The 21820-nt window shown below is 36.9% G+C and overlaps 1 protein-coding gene across 20 annotated transcripts in view; it reads left to right on the forward strand.

Annotated features, from left to right (window-relative positions):
* The window catches only part of NAALADL2 (N-acetylated alpha-linked acidic dipeptidase like 2), a 432007-nt gene that overhangs the window by 176310 nt on the left and 233877 nt on the right, over positions 1 to 21820 (forward strand). The window contains exon 1 of one of the 20 annotated variants that reach the window (XM_027463883.3): positions 11832 to 11923. The exons of the other annotated variants lie outside the window; for them this stretch is intronic. The gene's annotated coding sequence lies outside the window, so the exon portion shown is untranslated. Of the gene's footprint in view, positions 1 to 11831; positions 11924 to 21820 lie in introns of those variants that run through there. 20 annotated transcript variants of the gene reach the window in all.

Below are 21820 nucleotides of genomic sequence, written 5' to 3' on the forward strand. Positions count from 1 at the left end.
ATCCAGTGACACCTCAATGCAAAATATGTACGCAGTGCTTGCAACAAGGCCTCAGCTCACCAAGGGGCAGCATGCTTCCAAGGACACAGGGAAACGCTTATTCTTGCTTTTTCGCTTTTGCCCACAAATACTGAGGAAGATCCTTGTCTCCATCATTCCTAGAGCTGTTCCATATGGCACCTGGCATGTCAATCCTGCCCAAGTGTAACTTCCCCCGACGATATCTGGGATTTACCAGTGGAAGGATCAAATTAGCCCAGTGAAATTTTGGTCCGAGAATGGTCAGAAGAACAGCAAGAAAATCGTACCTTGTGTTAAACAAACCGTGCATCTTATGGCAGTGTTAGTTTTTTGTATACAAACATGATTGATTACCGTTTCACTAAAGTAATAATAACTGAGTAACTGCTGAGATTCATTTTCCCAAGGATCTTCATTAAAATGCAGATAGAAATATCCCAATAAACTTAGAGAAGATATTCAAGGGAGTATTATTTTAATAGACTGTTTTCATGAAAATAACTTTTCCTTGTGAATTAGCAATTCAGTTCCCTTGAGATGCTCTCCTTTTACAGCTCTCCAGTTGGCTGGTTCATTTGGTTTTGAACAGCTCTAACAGATCTGGAGAAGTTGAAAAGCTTGATAAGGTCAGAATAGTGAATGCCTGCTGAAAACAAGTCTTATTCACTAAAAATGCATCTAGTTCTTTGAATGCATTTCTATTCATCTTTTTATCTCCATGTTAGAGTTTCACATCTTATATAGAAATGTCATCGCATCTTTTTTTTTGAATATTGAGCTTTGCAGAGCTGATTTTTATTATTTTCTTGGTTCTTGCCCTTTTAATAACCTTTAAATATAGGTTCACTCCTTCCTGGCATACCAGTTACTTTGCCATGAGGATTTTAAAAGGGACTCTTACAGAAGGAATACTGTGTTCTGGGCAGCCTTACATTTCCTGTGTGCTATTATCTGAGTCGCATCAGCTCAGTGGCACATTAAGTAATACACTGTCATATTCTGTTGTTATGGAGCGGTTCCCGTGAACTAGCATTAGTTGTATCTTATGTAATAAGCCTATCTTTAGACTGATGTGCAGGCTTTCACATTCAGAGCCAGGCGGGAACATAGGTGATGTTTCATTTGTACCATTATGTCCATTTTTTTATGCACATAATGTAATCAGCACTTGGGAAGTGAATGCTGTCGCTTTTCACGCGTGTTAAAAGAAGATAGCATTTCTTCAACAAAACGTATTCTGAAAAAAAAAAATGATGGAGAGAGGCAGAATGCTTCCATTTGTGCAATTGTAGTGGTCCAAGTAGAGATCTATATGTATTTTTAAAATCCTAATCTGTAACAAAATATAATAGCTTGCTGCCATGCAAGAGCTCAAGACTTTTCTTAGATATCTACTGCCATTGGCAAAAAGTAGCACAGTCTGTGTGACCTTTGAAGATCACTAATTCCTTTGTTAGAGTGCAGAGGGCATGGATGTCATAGAGCACTTTCTGTTAAACGGCACATATTACTTCAATATCAATGTCACGCTGTCAAAAAGTGGCACTTTGTTAAGATAATGTGACCTTTAGAATAATAATCTTTCAGTCCTTTATTCTGTCTTTAGTACTGTGAATCTGTACTTTGATTCTTAATGCTTTTGATAAAGTAGAAATAACACAATTGAAGTATTTTTGTTATTTTCCTTCAGCTATATAAGATACATTTCTTCATAAATGGCACAGGTGTCATTTTGTGTGTGGAAAACTTTTGTTTGCTAACTGGAAAATGTGCATCTATTCTAAAATGTAAATTATGTAAGCATTTGCATTCTTTAAAAGAGAGGGGTGGGGGTGGAATCTCATCTAATAATGGGTATCAACTGCCTTCTGGTTTTTATGGAGAGGAGAGAGGGGCCAAAATTGCCCTGTGAGATTTGTGCAAGGTTGTGTGTTGCAGGAACAGAAAGATGCTGTGCTCAAATGGTAGTTATTTTAAATCAGAATATGAGACCAGGTCCGTGTTGGACATACAGGTTTGACTGAATGCTAATGATAGTATCTGCTATTGTTTTTAACATTAACTTTCAAAGGTGTTTTTAGTGCATTGTGGTTATTTTTTGAGTAACCCCAGCTTTAAGATTTTTGTCCTTAATCAGTCCTGATTTAGCACTCTCTGAGTCAAAGGTTTGGCTCGGTTGATTTCCCATTTTCTTGCTTGGAGCTGCTCCATTGAGCTTCAATCACACAATATGCTTTGGGTCAAGGAAGCAGACTTCTGTGTTTCAATATATGTGTTGGTTTTATAAGGGTGTCCCCCTGCCCCTCTTCTTTTTTTTTCTTTTGAATAACAACCAAAAAGACATAGCTGTCTTGCACTGCTTATCTGATGAGACTTGTATTTTAGTAATTTCTTCCTTCTATTATGAGGCCTATAGTCATAGAATAAGATCCTACTACTAGAAGTAGGAAGCAGAGGTATGCTTGATGAGTTCTTCAACCTCGATGTGGTGATATAATTCCAGACGAAGGAGAAATACAATAGCAAAACACAGGTTAGTAGCTGTACTTTTTAAATTTTTAAACAAAATTCTAGAAATATTCACATCACCGGAGATAAAAACATTTTCAGAATACAATCAGCTGTTTAAAAAACATGGTTCTCTGCAGCAATGTTACAGTTGTTTTGTTTTTCAAATCTCATAATTGTACATAGGCCTTAAATTTCAAATGCAAAGATATTTATAAGCTGACATTTAAATACCATTCTGAATTGTCACAGAATCCCCGTATAAAATTTCAGCATTGTTATTGTACTTGTGTAACTGAGTAAAAATTCATGCTGAAATTTGAAAAGCATATTTTGTTCCTTCTCAAAAATGTTAAAGAAACAAAACCAAGTATAACATGTTATTTTGTGCGTGCATAAAATTTGAATGTTGGGTCATATGTTTAACAGCAGCTGTTTAAGTTTTATGTGACTTTGACACTTGTTTTTTCCCTTCAATATGTAGTAAAGTTTAGTAAGGTTTCTGAGAAAGGCATTCACTTTTTAAGCTCCTTTACATTTTAAAATTATGAAGATTTACAAAGTTGATCTTGTATTTCAGTATCAAAACCAATCCCCACAAGGATGGGTTCCTGAGAGGAAACTCTGCTAAACTGTCAACAAAAATTTCAGAAACAAAACTTATCAGGAACCTTGATTATTTTTTTATAATTTATTATTTTTCCAAAGGCAGAGAGATTATATAATGCAATTCAAATAAAAAGCTTAACTTTTTTCCTAATGGTTATGTGTATGATTATTGCTAACAGCAAGCTTTTAGGCCTTCTAACATCTTCGATACAAAAAAAAAAAATCTCATATCTGTAAATGTTTCCTACTGTTTCCAAACGTTATTGCAGGACCATAAAAAGTTCTGGAGAAAGAATAGGCATGAGTAATGATAGCTTATTCTCATAAACCTTTTAATATCTTAAACAAAAATACTGGACACCTGGTACATGTATAGATTTTGTGAAACGTAATATTTTAGCTCAGGGAACCCATTTGGCACTTAAAGTGAATCTCCCAGATGGTAACAATATCATTAAAAATTCATCGTATAACCACTGGACCTGCCTTTTGAAGACTTTTGAACCGCTGAGGCTTTCTAATCGTACATTGTTGCTCTAGTTCACCAGTGAAGCGAATCCAATGACTTTTTCAGCATATGGCCTACTTCTGCTAATGAAAGTACAATTTATTCACTTCAACATATAGATTGTAAAACTAATCTTCTGGTTGACACATTATGCTCTTCCGCATGTTTAACTTACACTTCTTTGGCTTAGTGAAGATACAGTAAATCAGAAGAGACACATCGATCAACTAGGCATCATTTAACATGCAATTAGTGTTTCGGACGGGAGCTCTGCCGACATCGGGCAGCAGGCCGTGCCGCTGGGCCTGCACCAGCCCGGCCATGAGTTTGTTCCCTCATGCTCTGTAGGGATCGTCAGCATTCAGGGGCTAAGAAACAAAGCGACAGAATTACGAATAATGTTGTCTTGAAAAAGAAGCCTGTTTATTATTTTCATCTTTTTGAAAAATATTTTTTTCCTCAACTTTTGTATCTTATTTTGAAAGAAGGCAGATCTTACCTCTTCCGAACAGTCTCCGGCTGCTGCTACTTCCAATGTGATCATGGTGCATCTTGTTTTGCCATGAGAAATACAGTTGTGGCTCTCGAGTGCTTAATCCAAATAGTTTTTGAAACCTTGGTGTTGCTATTTCATTGTGTGTTTAAGGTCTATAGGCTACAGTAGAATCTGCTTCATCAGTTCCTTCAGTTTAAAGGTGGCCAGCTTTCACTTTCAAGGTTTACATAGCATGTGATAAAACCCGGAGTGGGAATGAAGTGATGAGTGTGTGTAACCCAGTCCATTGCCTCACCATTCCTCCATCAGGACACAGCAAGCATTTCGTTTGTCGGAGTAACAGGTGCTCAGGCTATTGCCAATGGGGAGAAAGGGAGAAAACTGGCAGGCTGAATGGCATCAGTCATCTGCTAAAGGTATAGGAGGCACTGGAGAGAGACTTTAGACTTGGAGGTAATAGGAATTGCTTTTTAGATATTGTTTATTTTCTTGGTTTAGGGGTAGCATTACCACTTCATTACCAATTCATTCACTGATGGAGTTTTTACCTTTGGGCTTTCTTGTTCCTACTTACTGCTATTCACTTTCCTGAAATAACTTTAGGATGGTGAAATTCATCAGAAAACACTGGGACCTTCATTTGTATTGGACCTGTCAGTGCTGAAGGTAGAAAAATACATCAGCCGGCTCTTGATTTAGTTTTCACTCGCTTTCATGGGCAAACTAGCTCATTTTGGCCTCCTGCCACAATAAGGTGGTGTTGAGGCTGGTATTGCAGCCAGGGGAGCAAAGATGCCATCAGCCCAGGTGCTGCGTGAGGGACGGTCCTTGCCGCCAGTAATGCAGCTCCACTGGGCAGAGGCTCCTCACAAATAAACTGTGTGGCTTCATGCTAGGAGGTCTGTGTGTCCTGTTGGATATCTGTATTTGCCACAACTGCCTATATTCATATATATGTATATCCTCCATGTAGGAGTCTTGTACTTCAGTCCTTCTGGAGAAGGAGGCTGTTTCTCAGCCGGCTTTATGATAGAAAGCACTTCTCTTATCCTGTTCCTCTGCTGTCCGGCTACAGCAGCTTTAAGTGTGTTCGGGGCATTATAATAATCAGAAACACAATATGTCGGCACTAAATACTTAAATCTAGCAGTCGTTACTGTCAATATTATGTCTGAATGAGGTATTTGTTGCCACAAAAATAGTTCAGCAGCCTTCGTAGCTTTTTAAGCAAATACAGAATAAATAAAAATTATCTGATATATAGTTATAGAAAATGTATGCATATAGTTGTATATAAATTTGTGTGTACTTCAGTAAATTGAATAATTTATGCACAAAGTATCAGACATTCTTTTTAAAAAACAAACAAAGCACAGCACAGATGCAGCAGGACATGCAGAGGGTTCTAATTAGACTCTCTGACTTCAGACTCTTGTCTTTTCACAACACCCCATTGTAGACAGCATTGAAAGGTAACTTAAAGGTTCATTAAGCAGCATTCAATTAAAAAAAAGCTAATTGTCTTATGTGGCCAATGCACCATTACACTCTGAACTAGTATGTCATATTTATTAAAATTTGATGTTCACTGCCTTCCTTTTCAAGTCACAAGTGTAAAAAATAAAATAAAAAATACAGAATTTATACATCATTTTCATTGGGAGGTTTATTTTAACATATTTTTCGCAGTTTATCTAGCATTTCAGGCTACAACTCATAAACCTGCCAGGAATACCTCTGGGGATTTTGACGTTTCTACATCAAAGTGACCTTTTCTGATGGTTTTCCCTTCCCTTTCCTCTTCCCCTTCCCCTTCCCTGTTGTTTGTTTTGTTTTGTTGGTGGTGGTGGTGGTTTTTTTTTGTTTGTTTTAACTTATAGGGGAACAAACTGTAAGAATCAGAACATAAAATTAAAGGAAACAGTTGTAAATACTTCTTTACCCCACTTCTTTTATACCATTTACATATACAATAAAAGCTAGAAGAAAACAGTGTCACAAAGGCAAGGTGATGCTCCAGTCCGTTGTGCTGCTGTTTTTCTTCTGTGTATTAAAAAAGAAGCAGAGGCCAAGCTGGAACTGATTGGGTGCACAATTTGGAGTTAAGTTATCTTGGTTTATGAAATTTAACATTAAATAACAAAATATGTTTAATTTGATATTTACAGTATTCCACAATCACAAAGTCAACTTTTATAATCCATTTATGTTTTGGAGTTTTTTGAGAAATGGAACTGATCAAAAGTAATGCAATGAAACTTTGCATGTTGAGCTATGTAAATCATAAGACTATTTTTTTTATTTGAATCAGGCAACCAGTTATGGTGTTTTTAGTCAGGATTCAATTAGTGACTTTGTTGCATAGATAAATGTCTCTATACATAGTATTAGTAGTAATTTGTAAAAAATAAATAAATAATAATAAAAAATGTGGTTTACATATAATGGCCCTTTAAACTACTTGACCTTGGAATAAAACAAAACAAAGCTGTTTTATTACAAAATGTAAATACTATGTGTATGCTTGTATTATTGTGGGATAAACATTTGACAACCATTAATTCTGTGCTGTCTTCCACCCATTTTTTTGTGTGTATCTTAATGTCTTAGAATATGTAACATAAAGCCAGCAGTGATTGGGACATGCTATCTTAGTCTCACAGTGCCAGTTCCCTGAATATTCAGATTCATTTGCATTTACTTCCTTACACATTTATGCTTCAGTTTCAGCATAATGCAAGGGCTGATTCATCTGTGACGTAATTCCAAGCCCTTAACCTAAGATGACTTCCACTGATTTAGCATATTGCCAGTCAAACCTTATGTATTTTATCTCAGCATCTTTGACTTTTTTTCAAATTAGCAGTTTATTTTCTGAAACTGTGAAGTTGCTATAACAATCAAGAGATCCCGTTTTCTCCTTTAGCTTTCCTTTCCATATGTAGTATGTTCGGAAGACCAACACAATCTAATCTTATTTTATTCTCTTATTTGCATCTGTTTCTTATTTATCTCTGGTATCATGCTTGTATCATGCTTCTGCAATACGATTTTGTATCGTTTATGCTTCTGCATAAATGAAGAATTAAGATGACTAACGTTTCTTTAATGCTTTCACACTTCAGCAGTATCAATGGTCTTTTCTGATTCAAGGTCAGATCTTGTGCATACATATTTCTGACCTCGTTGTACCTGTAGAACTAATGATAAATTTTCCTGTTCAGTTACGTAATTATAGTTATTTTCTTGTCTTAGAAAGCTTGTAGTTTATGCTGCTTTTTTTTTATTTTATTTTTTTGATATCTGAAATGTTGTGATAAGAATAGAAAGTGGTATAAAACTTCTTGTTTATTGCTGCTTCGAACTACACAGTGCTTCAAACTACACATGTGGAAAATCATTGCAAATTCAACAAAAACTATTACACTGCATGTAAAAGCTTAGGCTGGACGTTGCTTGTTCCCTCCTTTCTTTTATTTGGAACATGAATTATATTTTGCTCATGTTTGGAATACCTTGTTCATGTTCTAGGAGTTGCGTAATTAAATTATTACCTGCAGTATCGCCATCTGCTTACGTGTTTGTGAACCATTTCTAACCTGTGTATGTACACTTCATGGTTTCAAGGAAGTGCCAAAAAAGCAGCGAATGTACCAGCAGATGGACTTGAGCATCTCACTCCCTCAAAGCAGTCAGTCTTGACTTTTCTGGGTGGAAGTATTCTTATTCTGAAAGATTCATATTCTGTATGAATCTAATTATTTTCTTTCAAAACATAGCGTGGAGGTTTTTATAGTTTTAAAAATAAAATATACCTTCTAGGATGAAGGCACATTCAAGTTCGTCAGTGGGTGAATGTTTCAGAGGCACACAGTCAAGCATGTTGTCCAGCAAAAAGAAGTGCATGACTTTAGTAAAGAGGAAAAAAAAAATACAGATATGAAATCTGCATGGAAGAGGAACACGAGACATAAAATCTGGCTCTAGTGAAGTAATAGAAGAGCACACTCCCCAGCTGCAGTACAGGTGGTGGTTAATTGTATGTCTGTAGAGAGCTGTTCATGAAGATCTTTGGAAACGTCTATTGGTTCCAGGTCTGTTGCTGAGTGAATTATGGTTTATAGGGGTATTGCTGTAATACCAGCCTGCCTTACAAGGAAACTGGATGCTTGTTAATTGACTGAGTACTTGCTGCTTGCAAAATGCTGCATGTGTTGCCAACACACTAAGATTTCAGTCTTAAGTTACATCTCGTCTCAGGCCAGAATCAACCTTCATTTTTCATTAGAATTAAGAAAGTAAATAGTGAAAAGTCTTGGTGAGGATAGGCTTATTAGTTTAAACGACCAAAACAGAAAACACTTTCAGTTGTTAATTATAAAAGCTGTGATGCATAATGGAAAATTATTGCTGGGTCAATTCTGCTGGACTTAGTGTATGGCTCAAAGAAACGGAGCGTACTAATTTCCTTTAATGCTGTCAAGAGTTAAGGAGCCCCAGCAGTGCACAGGAGGAGTTTGTTGTATGTCAAAAACAAAACATGATCATCTCAAACATATGTGGGCTAGGAATTTCATAGATCGGGCAACCTGTGGAGGAAACATTATTAATCTTGCACCTTAGACCCAAACTGGAAATTCTTAATTGACTCATTAAGTGACAATTAATTCTGTTTTTTCTTTGGCTGTATGAATAATCTAAGTTGTGATGGTGCTGTAAGAGGTTTTTGGTAACAGTACTCTGTTATGTAACACGTGCAATTTCTTGCTCATTTTGCAGTCATTTTGACCTTGATAAAACGGATGCTGTTTTCAAAGCCATCGAGCCCTTTCTTTCAGTGCTGTATTCCAAACTCTGAAGCTAATACCCTCTCTATATTTCATACCCTTTATATTTATTTTTCAGTTTCTCATTAATTTAATAGATTGAAGTCCTCCTTTCCTCTTTGCCTCACTATGGAGGACAAGCACCTTTTCACTTTAATGCCTAATGTTAGATGTGTACTTACAGGTACCCACTCAGTAACAGTGCCTGAAGTGTTCTCCTTCCCCACACACAAAGTTCCATATGCAGTCATTAAAACTGTCAGGAGTTTTTTGATAATCTACATCTATAATGAGAGAGTCATCTCTTCATTTCAATGATAACTACAAAATGCTTTTAGAACAGAGGTCAATGTCTTTTATCCAATTTAGCATTTGAGATCACCCAGCAATTTAACAACCAGCCTGGATATAAATTCCCGTTTTCCAGCTCTTTGTGGTAGTCCGCTCTAGGTAGCAAAGCTTATGGGCAATTAGCCAACCATCTTTTGAAGTGTTGCATCTGCCTGTTTTGACATTAATCCATAAAAATAAATTCCATATGTAGCCTAAATACTGGTCTTTGTGGGTCCCAAATTACAATGGGAATAATTAAAATATTTACTTTCATGTCCCAGATGGTAACTGTGGTAGATAATTTCATTCGCTGCAATTATTTTCGACTAAGTTTAGCAGTGGAAGAAGAAAATCCAGGATAGTTTTGTAATGGCATGTAGCCTTTAATTGGCTAAACTGGAGGCTTAATTATTTCCAAAATGTAAAAGCAAAGGAAAAACAGAAATGGATTACAGGTCTGAACAGGTTTATGGAGAGCTTACGCATTATTTGCATGGTGATGTGACGTAACGGTTGCTTTGGTGTTAATTGTCTTTATGTTCAGTGTGGTAGGCTTTTGGTGTGACCATAACAGTTATATTTGGGACATTTTTTTGGAAAAATTATGAAGATAGGTAATGGTACTGACTGTTTTTGTTCAAGTAGATTCTGACCATGCATTTTAGAGTAGATAGCTGTGAAGTTAGTCTTTGAATCTTTATTCAATTAAATCAGGCAGAGTTGTAATTTTGATGCGTTTTTAAAGAGAAGAAATAAAATATTAAGTAATGTAACAAATATACGTGAAAGGTAGTGTAATTATAATTATTTTGTTTGCATTATTGGAATAAACCAAGTTATTTCAGGCTGTGTTTTGGTGGTATGAATATTTGGTGATGAAGTAGTGGTTAAAGACTTACTGAGTTTTACATTTGCATACCTTTTGTCTGACATTTAGTCTCAAAACATTGTTATGTTTAAGTGCTATTGAAGGTCTTTTATTTTTAATAATGTCCTTGTTCATCAATAAATTATGAAAGCCATGAGCTGTACTTAAAATAGCTCACTGTGTTTCTTAATACCTCTAATACATACAGAAAGTATAGGTATGCCTCTGTATCTAAAATAAAGGGGATTGAGTGTGTACACTGCTGGAGAAAAAAAAAAGCATTCAACATTTTGCTCTTGAATTTTTCTTAATATACAAACTGCTTTCTAATGTGAGTTCTTGCTTCATCTTAATTATAAATTTAGTCATTTTAAATTTTTCATTAGCTTGGGTGACTTTTCACTGGAGACTGATTTGCCTCTCTCTCCTTGATGTAAATCACGGAAAACTTTGTAGTATGAAGCTCAGTGGAAGACAGTTCATTGCAAAAGCCAGCATAAATGAAGAGAACACTTCTGTTTTTTTAAATAGCATGGCCTGATCCTCCTTCCATGGAAGCTCATGGGCATCTTTTGACTTCACTTTTTTCTGAGCTTGAAATTAGGTCATGTATAAATAAAGCCGATTAAGTTGTTTCATGATGGGAACATTTTCTCTAAATAAATAAATAAATAAATCTATTTCATCAAAATGCATATTTTTTATTTAGAAGAGGAATAATTGACATGTAAAATAAGGCAAGGGATGTTCAGTTTTGAATGACGTTTCTGGGGAAACTAAAAATTAGTTTTCTACTTCTGAAGTTGAAGAAAATATGCATAAAGTTGTAGAATTGTTTCCCTCTTTCTATACTTTTTGTTCATTTAGTTATATTTCATAATAGAAAGAAAAGCTCAGAAGACCAGGGACTTAATAATAATAATAACTATAACAACTGGTGCAATTTCTCAGAAGTGGCCTGAAAGACTAAAGAAGTATGTGAATGATGATCAGTTACAAATTTATTTATTCTATGAAGTCTTTTCTTCTTCCTTCAAGAAGAAACCTATGTATTGTGGTAGAAAATAAGTCAGGCAAGGAGGCTATCATTCATATTCTGATATATATATATTTATTTTTAATTTTTTTAACATTGTGTAAATATATAGGAATTTGCAGAATTTAATAGGCTATTATATTATTCAGCCTCACTAATAGCAGTGTTTGTTGCACTCCTATTCAAAGTCAGTTACAGATAATATTTTTGGTTTTTGTAGAATTGTATCCTTTGGAAATTGGCTTATTGATTCTCTTTGTTTTGTGGATTGTTTTTTGAGAACATTGGTTTCTTAATGGCTCCTAGCTCTGTACAAACGGTGATTTGAGAACTGGTGATTGAGATGATGTAGAATTAGGCTGGGAATAAAGTCAATAAAAAGCGTTACAGATCTAATGACATTGAAATTCCCTTGAAACTCTCGAGTGTTTTTAAAACATGCTTGTCTCAAGTAGGGAGAGTTTCCATCTGTTCCTGTCACTGGGAAAACACAGCAGATAAAGCCCAAGCTAGGAAGCAATTAAATGTATTACTGCCAGATGAAGGAAAGCTGAAGTCCTGATTTGTTTTCCTCCTCCTACTGGCTGAAGGGTTCACTTAATAGGGCTTCCTTAAAAAGGAAAAGCTTGCTTGCTGGAGTCTAGATCCAATCTTGTTAGACCTTTGAAGAACTGGTACATTCTCATACACAAGCCTGCTGAGCTGCTGCAGAGTCCTGGTAGGAATGCTTGTATTTCTGTCTTCTTGCTCCAACCCTGCTGAAGTTACTGAAAGGCTTTATAGAAATGTAGGAGAGCAAAAGCAAAGTATTATACAGGAAGTTTGTGTGACGAAGTCTGAGTAGACACAGCCCTTGCTTGTTTGTTTATTCTCTCTCACATAAAGATGCCACAAAGGGTATTTTGTACACATTTCGGTGACGTGTAAATTGAGTCAAAGGCTGCAAAAAATATTAACCATGTAAATGAAATGCTTCCCCTATTTGTGGTTCAGGAAGTCTGCATCACTCATGTTTTTCAAGGGTTACAAGTCAAGCAGTTTTTAGCAAACTCCTAATTTGCTGTGCTTGCTATATAGCTCTAGTTGCTTGCTATCCCATGAGTTTCTGGCAAATGCTCATACAATCTGATTACCATGGTTCACGTGCAAAGGGCGCTGGCTTGGGGACTACCTTGTCTCATTAATGGAAATGAATTTTGTATGCCATGGCTGTTACGTCTCTGTGTTAAGGCTTTTGTTTATGTTTCCGTTTCTGTCTTTTTTGTGTTTATTTTTTAGGCAGAAATGCCAATGGATTTTAAAGGCTGGTTCTATTACAGGTTTAAGGAGTTTTATTTTTGCATTTTTGTGTAGTGGTGTTATTTTTAATAAGAAACAGATGTATGAGCAGTAGAGAAAAAGAGAGAAATTGCATAATCCATGTTCCTATTGAACCCTTTAGCGCTGGTTGCATGCTCGATGAGTTCAGCGTAAGGACCAGGCGCTTCGGCGTGCTCGTGGCAGCAGTCCCAATGTGAGTGGGAGGTGGGACCGCGGGCGCCCCAAAGGGCCCCGCCAGCCAACGTTTCTATGATTTGGGGACTCCTGTCAACTTTTCCACATAACTTTCCAGAATTAAGAGAATTGGTGTAACTGATGCATCATCCCATCTTCTTAAGAAGCTGTAACATGTTCTACAGTGAAATGAATGTGGGTTTTTTTTTTTGTTTTTTTTTTTTGTCCCAAACACAGAGAAGGTAGGACTTATTCTCCTCTCATTGCTGTCATTGGAAAATGTTTGGATTAATGTTGCTATCTAAAGGAAAATCGAGAGGAACTAATTGTACATGTTAGCTGGTATGCAAAGTATTCTTAGTGACTGGCCATTCACTGCTGCTCTTTTGTGGCTTTTGTTATTTAAGCATTCTGGTATCAGCAATTTGTCACTTTTTGATTCACGCTGCTTTGTCGGAATGAAACATTGTAGGAGAACATACATGTTCCTGAATATGGGTATCCAGCAACTTCTCAAAGACCACCAGCACACATTTAGCTGATAGTATAAAGCTGTAGTAGTGCAAACCATTGGTCCTTCTGCTCATGCACGATTCTTGCGATTTAGGTGGCAAATGTGGCATCTTTTAGCATCAGGATCTGTTATGCAGTTACTGCTTACTTTAACTCAGTATCTGAAGCTATATGTTTCTAGAATATTTCTTTCATCTTAGAACTTGTCTTAATTCACACTGCTTATCTTCAGTTATCAATGTCTTTAACTGAAAACCAAATATTACTGTGTAAACAATTTAAGGTTTAATAGCTATGCACAAAATGTGGCCTACTCTGAAAGATCAAGGTTTTTGAAAACCTTTTCCTCTAAAGGAGCTGATATGTTTATTTTACATTGTGAAGTATTTATTATGCTCTCTTGAAGGCTTCTCTGTTTTTTGTTAAGCACTGTGTTTACTTTTTAAGAAAATATGACTTTAAGTTCGTTAGAGCAGACTCAGAGTATTAATAAGAACTGCTCAGAGTTCAGTCTAGTAGCAGTCTGATGAATTTTGCATGTACAAAAGTTGATCTGTCAATTTGTAGGTGTCAAAAGTGACTACAGCAGTCAGAAATGGACAACTGAGAATTGAGGTATTTAGGATAATGGGCTTCTCTAATTTATTCAGTGTAATTACCCTCATCTTCATCTATCTCAGCAAGGCTGAGAAATGTGTGTAAGTGATGACTGGGAGTCCATCAAATAGAGGCCAAAGACAAAATAGTGAGCAAACTGAATAGCCTGGAAGCAGCTGTCTCTCTTCTCCCAGGGCTGTGGTTATAGCTGGGTGGAGCTTGGCAGAGAAGAACATCAGGTCCAGCTGCTTTTCATGAGTTAAATCTGGAAGGGCTAACACCAAAGTGCAAAATTCACCTGCAAAGGTACTGCAAGCGTAGATACTCCTAATGTATAGAGCTTTACATACAGATTCACTTCATCATAGGTCTTAAATGTGTTTACAAAATGAGTGATCCTCAGCTAAGCAAACAAGTCAGTTTTTAATGTAAGATGTTTCCACACTGAACTCACGGCTGGCTGGTATGGAAGGGCTGCGTCAAGAGTGTGGCAGAACTGCCTAACAGGTGTGGGTGCAGACAAAAGCATAAGGAAGGGATGCTTGCTTTTATTTTTTTGGTCCTAGGGATCTATTGAGGATTCCTCTGTTGACCTGAACTAATGCATCTTGGGTCTTGCTTTAAAGAGAAATCATAAACTCATTTCAGCATGTAGACATTGGCGCATTCAGGATGCTGAATGTCACACCATGTTGACTATGTGTGAAATAACATGTTGTGATAAATTCACAGGAATTGTACACCATGCAAAATTACACCTCCAGGCAGACTCAAATGACCAAACTCTGACATTTCTCAAACTTGACAGCTTATTTCAGTGGAGATTTAGAGGAAGAAAAAAAAAGTCAAAGGACACCAAACATATTACCACTCCACTCTTTCCCTGTAGCTATAGTGACACTAAATCTTCTAATATTGCATCATATGGCAAATTAAGGTCTCCTTCTTGAGGTTCTACAAACAAGAGTAATGGCTCGAAGGGTTCATTCATGGCCACGATATGCAGAAACCTGGCATTGTGTCGTGCACCGGGTCGCTACAGCTGGATGGCTTCAGCAAACGTCGTCCTGCCTTGCCAGGAGCAAGGTAAGGCCTGATAACAGGTGAATAGGTCGATTACCTTCTGCCATGTTTGTGGAGTGTCAGTGTGCCTCGACACGTGTATATGGGTATTTAAATGTGCTTTCATAAATACGTTCCCATCTTGGTTTGCAGAAGCAGTTGCTGTGGCAACCTTACTCTGTGTACTTGAGCTTTAACATTCACGGGTTCACCCAGAAAATAAATTTGGCGTGATTGTGAAGTAAACTTGCTTATTTTCTGAATTCTTTGGATACAGATTGTTCAAAAACGCAGAAAATTATGGTGCTGCCTTGCTGTGTTTTCTGCTATAAACCATGCACAGAATCGTTAAAGCTGTCATTCATCAAAATATAGAAAAATCCCAATAATGCGAAATTGTAAACGTTGCCATCTTCAGCTCTGTAATATATTATTTGTAAGGGCTCCATGTCATTGTTGAAATTGATAAAGCTCAGTAAAAGCCCACTGAGCGAGAAATGGAAAAAAATTATATAAAATACACTCTAAAATAAGCTTTTATTTCTTTAAGTACTGACCTACCTTTCTACAGCAACTTAGAAGATCATAGGATGGTGACAATAGAAACAGTTTTTTGTGTATCAACCTTTTAAATATTTCATTTACAATATGATTTATCCAAAAATCTACTCTTAACATACAATATTGGGGCTTCATATGTCCTTTATCTCCCTGATTTGCAGGTGAAATATTACTGATAAGATTTGCATTCAAATAGGATTTACTTACTAATTTACTTACAAAGATTTGCTTACTAATAGGAAGATCATAGAACCTTGATGAGATTAGGATATATCTCCTGTGACCAGGTAGATCTGTGAAATTCATCCTAAACTCTGAGAACCAGCGTAGGGGAGCTGGTTTTATGTTGTATCACCAGGAGTAACAGGGATTTTGTAGATGGGCTCTGTTCTGCCCTCCTCCAAACCACTGTCAATTCTGGTTTTACTTTCTGGTCTTTGAAAGTACTCACCATCTTCAGCTGGAGCCTTAGCTCTTTTATGGGAACAAAAATTGTAGGAGCTCAGTGACACATGCAGGTTTCATAGAGAAAGCCTCTGTCTCGAGAGTTGTTTTTTAAAATAGATTTTGAATGTTGTCTTACTGGGGTAATGGATCCCTTCAGGTGATAGACTGAAGTTGTAGGGCTGAATCATGTCCACCTCTTATCTTTGGACTATGTTAAGGGCCCAAAATCTTGTATCCCAGCTGCTCAGGGGGTCATCTTTTGTGTTTCTTCCCCCTCAAAAAATGTGTTAATATTTTCATTGCTAGACTAAAACCAGGAATTCAGACTGTGTTGTTTATGATGTTGTAGCTCATCTATAAAAGTTACTTTTTTTTTTCCTGTTAGCCAAGTTTCCTTAAAGTCTAATAGCCTGCAAGTGTACAGTTTTCAGATTTTTAAAGTTAAAATTACTAAGTTATTGTTCAAGAAAAAAAAAAAGTTAAATACGATCGACTGTAATTAGAGCAAAAACTGTTTGGGGGAAAAAAAAATGAAGTGAAATATGCCCAAGCAAGTGGATGGCAAAATTAAGAAAAAGAAAAAATAATCTATAGCACATATTAGTCATATAAAATTAACTTTCCTAAGAAGTGCTATGGCCTCTTATTGCAGCTATTGCTGTCAGCATTTTCAAGTTAAACACCATTTACAATAATTTTATTTCACACAAAATTCAACTGTAAGCCTAAATGCAAATACCCCAATAATAGTTTTTTTGTCTTTGTAAAGCTTTGTGTACTTTTTTCTTTTTCTTTTTTTCTTTTTTCTTTCAAAGGCAATTATTATGTCTTGGGAAATGCGATGCAAAATGTATTATTGATAAAACCTTGAATCTGAAAAACATGTGCAGGGAAAGTGAACATTAGGTTAGCATATAGGCAGTTTGTATGAGGGGAATGGTGCTCACAGAAGAGTTCTGAGTGGGTTGCTTCTTATGGGGGAAGAGGAGGTTGCTGCTAGCCCCCCGATCCCACTAAGAGCGAGGGGCGAGAGGTGTACAGCTGGTGGCTTCACCCTGGACCCACTGGTGGCTGCGCTTAAACCAAATTATGGCAAGGACTGGCTGAAACACAGACTTGATTTCTTCTTTTGTGGGCAACGTTTTCTTGTTGGTAGGCTCCTTCCAAATGTATTTTGTTTGTTGTAACTGCCAATGTCTCCATGTTCCTGAAATGCTGAGCAGGAATTAGAAAGAACTACAGCACTTTTGTTCAGTTCACCCCTTGGTGTGAGGTGGGCTTTTCCCACCTCGGGGCAGCAGCTCCAGCAGTGGGCAGGGCTCCGTGTCCGCCGCTCCTTAGCAGGGCTGGGGTTGCTGCTGGTGAGCGCCCCAAAAACTGAGCCAGAACCCACCAGAAACAGGGGAAAGCAGTTCTGAAAATGGAAGCCAAGCGAAGGCACGTACGACAAGAAGTGCACAGCCTCTGTAACTGAGCCATTTATACCGATCTGCTTAAGCTGAAGTTTTAATAAACCTCCTAGGTAGGCTCTGCGTATTTCATGGATGCTGTTAGCTCCTGTAAGATCAGTAAATATTTCTGAGTTCTGTTTCACCAGATACGTGTTTAAAAACTAAACGTGTCAGAGTGGAGAAGATCTATGTTAGTAATACATGCCCAGCATATTGGAGACCACACATCCTCCGCTGCCTCTGCTTTAGCTTTGTGATGCTGGGCCAGGAGGAGCTTCCTGGCAATTCTTCTTTCACCAAGCCCCAGGACTTCAGAGGCTCTGAAAAGGCAGCAGGCTGACAAATAGGTTTTTGTCATTTGTTTTTTATACAGTTGTTGTGCGGAGTGACAAAGAACTTAATTTTCCTCCTGTAACTAAACTGGTTGCCAAGCGTGTATCCCAAACATGAGGAAAGGAAAAATCATTACCGCGGAAAATTACGGAAGAGATGATGGAAGTATGATATTTTTTTGGTATTACAGTGTAGTGTAATGTTGCTCTTGTCAAGGGCATCATAATCTCTTCTGCAAAAAACTTTTTTTTTTTTTTTTTTTTTTTCAGGGACTTATCACTAGAGAAATTTGTCTGGGCCTGAAACTTGTCATCGTCTCATTTAACAAAGTACTAAATTGTTGTCAAATACATTTGATAGACTTGTAGGTGTTGTGGGTGTTGATTTCTGGAACAAATGGAGCTATTTGCCCTTCCAAGAGATGATGATATATCTGTTTTGGGGGTTGAACACTGTATAGGGAATACCGAGAAGACATTTAAAATGATAGAGAATCATTAAAATTGAGATTCACTAACAACCCCAGCTTTTTCTTTCTGTGACTATACAGAAAACTCACAACTCATTTAGTACATTTTGTAGGTAAAAGTTGCCTTTTTGGTAACGAATGCTAAATGGCCCAAGAAGGCATTCGCATGTTAACGCTTGCCTCTCTGCCTGCTGTGAATGAGCCTGCTAATTGTCTCAGCTATCTGTAAGCTGACAACTACAGCACCACGCACAAAGCTAGGGGAATTTACCATAATATATTCATATTGGTCTTTGTTGGTTTCATGAAACATTCGTATAAGCTGATCTTTCTGTTGTGGAGGTATTAGAGGTGGTGATACAGATGCAACACCTTTCATGTAGTCCTTGTTAGATTGTTTTCAAAGGCTTCATTGATAAGGGATTCAAGCAGGAAAGACATCACAAGAGGTTTCTGATGGTTTCATAACAAGATGTACCTATCAGGTAGGATATAAATGTGTTATTTTAAGATCAAAGGCGTGTAGATAGCTTTGAAATGGACTTGCTAAGGCAGTAATGATCTGTTATTGATCTGTTAAGGTTGACTTTCTTGATTTCATGTGTATGCCTAATTGAAAGGATATTTAATACGATTGATACTTCGCTACAAACATTCTACCCACAAATAAGTGGAAGTATAGAAATGGACATCAGCTTTATTGGTCATCAGCTTTGTTATGTCCAGTATTCCACAATTTACAATCCCCTTTGCTGTCCCTATAAAACAACTTTCAAGCTTGCTTGGTGTACATTCAGACTTCTGGCATTTTGCAATTGCTCTTTTATCTTATAATAAAACATGTATTTAACAACAATTAAATGTTGAAACAGCTTGCTGGCAGATGGGTTGGGTTTTCTGTCTCCTGAAGTTTTCAAAAGTATCTTTCAAAAACATGTTCTTTTATGGTCTGTGTTATTGGGAAGACTGAGCTAGAGTATCAGAATGGCTTTTCATGACTTTACAGTTTATCCATTTTTCTATTGTCTTTTATGTTGCTATTCTCTGTGTAAAGTTTTCTTATCCTTCAAATTCTTACCTCAGATTACATTTAATACATAATCTTTAAGTCGTGGTACCTCCTTAACCAGCGAAGTAGTAAATAGGACTGTTAATAGAAGAAGAATATATGTATTATTCAGAATCAGGAGACCACTTTCTAAAATCACTGTTGGCAGAGCTAAACACATTATGGGCCCTTATCTCAGTTTTTCTTGGTAAGTTGTGTCTTTACACTCAAATGATGAACTTGGCAATATTACTAGAAAAATGAAGACATTAACTGCAGCTTGCCTTCTTCGTGTTCTTTAGCTAAATCAGATGCATTGCTAAGCAGATCCATTACACCAAAGACTGGTCTCAAATACAAAACTGAACTGAATTATTATTTCCTTTAGTTCGTTTAGCTTTTTTTCTGAAGTTTTGTAACTGATTTTGGTGCTTTATGTGAATAGTGAATTGCTGAGATTAACTACGCTATGGTTACTACTTGTCTGCATTAACAGCCATTAAAGAAATTTCATAGGAATTCTTATTATGTGCTTATGTGTAGAGATTTAAATAACGTTTATTAATGCACTTCATTGAACAATAACACATGTTTTTAAAATGTCATAAATGCAGAGAAATCTTAAGTACCACTGAAATGCAACGGTCACCATTTATATGCTCAGCAAGATCATTTGCCACGCAACGGCATCTTAAAGCTGCCTTTAATTCCTACGCTATGGGTAATACCGTAGTAACCTGATAAGAGATCATTCATTTGACTAAAGCCTTGTGTTAAATGACTGTAGGAATTCTAGAGTCAAAATTATGTAGTAATGATTTTTGCAGGACAAACCACTCTTTCAATTATTTTTCTAATAAAAAGCAGTATTAAAATGGAGTTGGAAAGATGTGGTTGTTGAGCAGTTGTTATCCAATAGTGACCTCTGTCATTCACGGTCTGCAAGTTAATCCCTTCACCAGCAAAGAAGGAGAAGACAGAACGAAAGGACAAATAAATGGTTTCAAGATTGGTTGGCCCAGTTTTCCAAAGGATATTTTTAGGAAGAAGTTGACCTGTTGAATTGCAGAGCTACAGTTCAGAGAGACCTTCCCAAACCTGAGGGTTGAGCAAATAGAAGCTTCCAAAAGTTCAGCCAGACCAGCAGAGTTGTGGAGCAGGGCCATTACAACCTGTCCATCAGCACAGGTGGGCACCTCACTGAGCAGCAGATAGTGGTGAAGGACCTGGGCATTGCAGGAGGCATCTAACTGGGGGCACGAGGCAAGCGCTGAACTTGTGAATAAGTCAGGTAGCCCACGGGCCACCAGGATTATGGCTCAGCAGATCTAGGACAGCTCTCCTGTACTCTGAGGCTACAACTGAAATGTTGCATCCAGCTTTGGATTCTTCAGTTCAGGAAGGATATTGAGAAACTGAGGCAAGTCAAACATCTGATTTGAGCCTTGTTTCTTCTGCCGAAAAAGGGAATCTGATAGCAGCAATAAATCCCACTTTGAGTGAGATACTGGACAAGATAATCTCCAAAGGTTCCTTGGAGCTAACATTTTTATGAATACATGATTCTATTCTCCTGAAAGAATTAAGCATGTATTACTTTATAGCACTCTAGCTATATTTTTTTCCCAGTTTTTTCTCTGATCTACAAAGCAATGAAGCATATGCATAATTTTAAGCATGCATCATGGCAAGATGCACAAAAGTACCTCAGAACTGCAGTGCTTAAGTGATTGCTAAATTGACCAGAATCTTTAAAGATCTGAACTATCTACGTATTTTCAGGCAAGATATTTTTGATAACAATTTTTTGATCTTTAAGGACACTAACATGATTTTGAAAGGTTCCCTGTGGGTTTTCCAGCAACACTTGGATAACATTCAAGGCCATGGATTCAAATGTGCTTGAAATTATGCAGTGTGCTTTAACTTTTTGCACAAAGTTTCACTTCAGGCACTCTGCTACACCAAGGGCAAAATAAAAGCTTTACAGATTTAAGCCGTTTGTTGATTCAACTAGAAGTTAGATACAAACATTTTTTATTTAAATAAGTTATTTGACTTAATCACACAAAATTGGATGCTTTAGTTCAGCTTACTCTATACTCTTCCTTCCACTGCATATAGAAGAACTGAGATTGCAGGTAGGGAATTGATTTGCAAAGTGTATACAATAGGTACCCTGGAAACACATACCTCAACTAGATGCTCTCTTGGCTGTTGCTGGACTGCCTGACAGTTATAGACAGGGGATATTTATATGGCTGCACAAGGATCTGTAAATTGTAGAGAGCAAGATAGTCTTTCAGTGGACAATAGGCTGTTTCATTATATCAGTGTTTTCTAATGGTTTGTTCTCTTCAAAGAGCTGCACAAAAGCTAAATTCTACTTTGCTGTTGAGTAGCTTAATCTATTATGTGGCCTCAATAATGTTATCTGGATGTAAGTCTTAGAGAAAGAAAATGCCTTAAAATGTAAAAATGGAGGGATAATGTGGTGTTGTAGGTGTCAGTTTGATATCTATCACTGCGAGAACTTTAATATCTTAATCTTCATTTTATTCTAATTGATGAGTCTGCCTGATGTTTGAAAAGCCCTAAATTACAGATGCTTATGTGATGGAATAGCTATTGTCAAAGTAT

Source organism: Anas platyrhynchos, chromosome 9 (assembly GCF_047663525.1).
Source record: "Anas platyrhynchos isolate ZD024472 breed Pekin duck chromosome 9, IASCAAS_PekinDuck_T2T, whole genome shotgun sequence".
Lineage (NCBI taxonomy): Eukaryota > Metazoa > Chordata > Aves > Anseriformes > Anatidae > Anas > Anas platyrhynchos.